The sequence below is a fragment of the Meleagris gallopavo genome, chromosome 6, assembly GCF_000146605.3.
Source record: "Meleagris gallopavo isolate NT-WF06-2002-E0010 breed Aviagen turkey brand Nicholas breeding stock chromosome 6, Turkey_5.1, whole genome shotgun sequence".
Classification (NCBI taxonomy): domain Eukaryota; kingdom Metazoa; phylum Chordata; class Aves; order Galliformes; family Phasianidae; genus Meleagris; species Meleagris gallopavo.
In genome coordinates, this window is record NC_015016.2 from 42946002 (window position 1) to 42948622 (window position 2621).

Genomic DNA, 2621 nt, shown 5'->3' on the forward strand with positions numbered 1-2621 from the left:
TAAATGTAACAATATGTACTATATTACAAGTGGATAAGTTACATCAGTACTGAAAGAAATTAAATGCAATAAACACCAAAGGCTCATTAAGATATCTGTGACTGTCTGGATTTACCTACAGAAAGCAAGACACTGGTGCTAGAACCCCTGGCACACATTAGATGTCTGCGTGATGGCAAGCTTGAATTTACTTCTGAAGTATCAGCTCCTCTTTGTTAAATAGAAACAAAGCCAAAAATGACTAGTTCAGGTGTAAACCCAATACTTCAGGCGCCAACAGCTCAGAGGGGATGAACTCTGTCCATACTGTTCTACAATTATCTTGCAACACACATCAACCACTTCTGAGTTCAACTAGCTTCTGATTGTTTAATCATTGGAGAGTTGGATTCACTAATTCTTAGTATTTAGAGATTCTTTTTGACCAGTAAATATATGAGACTTCAGTGTTACATAAAAACTATATATTCATTATTAACTAGAAAGTTTTGCCATCAAGACCATAGTTACTTTTTAGGATCTATTTCTTGGTAAAGATTATATAACTATACAAAATCCACAGATACAGAAGCCTTCAGAAAGCAACATCAGATCCTGCCAAGTAAAGTGGTGTCAGTAGCTGAAACTTCAGATTACAAATTTGACAAATGGGAGAAAACCTGAGAAGTTATAGCTGACAGACTCAATGAAGAATTGCGTCTGCAAAAAACTACAAGAGAACTCTGTCCTAAAAAGTAAGAGATCCTGGAAAGCAGGGAGGAAGATAATTTGAAGGTAATGACTCCATGATGAATAGTATGATCAAAACCAGCAAAGATGATGCAGACTCTCAGAGACCAGATCAACTTGGAGATGTAGAAAAACTGGTGGTGAACAACCCTTGATGAAGTGCTTGTTTGCTCTCATGGGGCATGATATCAGGAGAAACAAACAGAGCAAAATTACATCTTTAAATATGGGAGGTATCTTCAGGAACATGTGAAGAAGAAACTGGCAATCGAATAGTGAGAAAGGGAAAGGGCTTTAAACTAAGAGGGGGGAGACTTAGGTTAGATGTTAGGAAGAAATTCTTTACTCAGAAAGCAGTGAGGCCCTGGCACAGCTACTCAGAGAAGATAAGGGTGCCCCATGCAACCTCAGAGAAGAGCTCACCATCCATGTTTTCAAAGGACATAAAAGTCTGGGGAAGATGCGGAAAAGTCTCTACAAAAGTCCTCCATATGAAAAACTGCTGTTAGGGGAATGCCGTCCATAGGCACAGCCACAGAAGGGGAGTTACTGGATAACAGCATGCTTCAAAGTAGGTTTTATCTCTCTAATGGACATAGAAAGGCAGCTATGTGAGTCAAACGCAAACGTTACCAGCAGCAGATCTGTCAGGAGAGCAGTCCATGGTCTCAAGTCAAACACACCCAGGTTCTCCTCCTGTTCCCAGGAAAGGAGACCAGGGGATGCAGAAACAATGCAGGCACTGAAGCCACATGCTGCAAACTTACACAACTGTTCAAGGTAACGATCACATCAGAGAGGTCCACCATGCTGAACTGAACCCATTGCCTCACCACACGCCAGGTGGTGAGAACCTCTCCAGGAGGAATAACAACATCCTTCCCTACCATCAGTGTTTTACTGAACTTGTAGCAAACAAGGAGGACAGGAGGAAGTGACATTGCAGCCAAGTGCCTTTCTCTTTGCTGGAATACGAACAGGCAGAGCTTGTATGCCTTGCTGAAGAGGTGGCAGTGGCAGGGATGGCACACGAGGGCATCAATTTGTCCCCATGCATCAAAACCACTGGCGATTGCAACAAAGGGGAAAATCCAGCAAATTTCAGACCCAGGCTTGAAATACTCTGAAACTAGGATTTAGAGTTATTTGATCTTCTTTTCCAGTAGAAACATTTTTTGTATGACCATAAAAATGCTCCTAAGAGAAATTATTACCTAGGGGCATCAATGTAGAACTAAACTGTTCAGTGTGATTTTCACATGAGGTTGGATGATACCTCTATGAGAACATTATAGAATTCTGCCTTCTTCTTTCCCCTTCTACTAAATGACTTCTGTGCAGAAAATTTTGCTCTATAAAAAAAGCAAAAATCACACAGAACAAAATTTCTTGACTTCAGATGCCTCCACCTTTCAGGTACTAAATTTTGACCTACCTTTTAAGGTAGCGGAATGAATTTGAAAAATGGTTTTGAGTATATCTTTTCTGGGAACCAGGTTCCTTCACAGATTTTGAAATTAGGAATCTAAATACCAATCCAAATACTTTAAAATAAAACTCCTACTCTTGATCCATCTCTCTGAAGAATGGCCAAAGGACCTCAAGTTAGCAACTCCCTGGAACTGCAGCTTCAGTCAAAGCAAGTCCCAGAGCAAACGTAAATTCTTGGTTCATTCTCAGATACTCAGTTACAGAAGTGGCAGAAGAACTACTCTGCAGAAAAATGGACTAGATCCAGGGCTGCAACCCTGGCTACGTGCAGGATCTAGTAGATACGTGGGTGTGTTTTCCATGACTCTTCTGATGAGAAATTCTTCCCTCATAGCGTAGAGGATTCCCTTAATTCAAGGAGCCAAACTCCCAGCTTAGGGAACAATGTGAGCAAAAGTAAT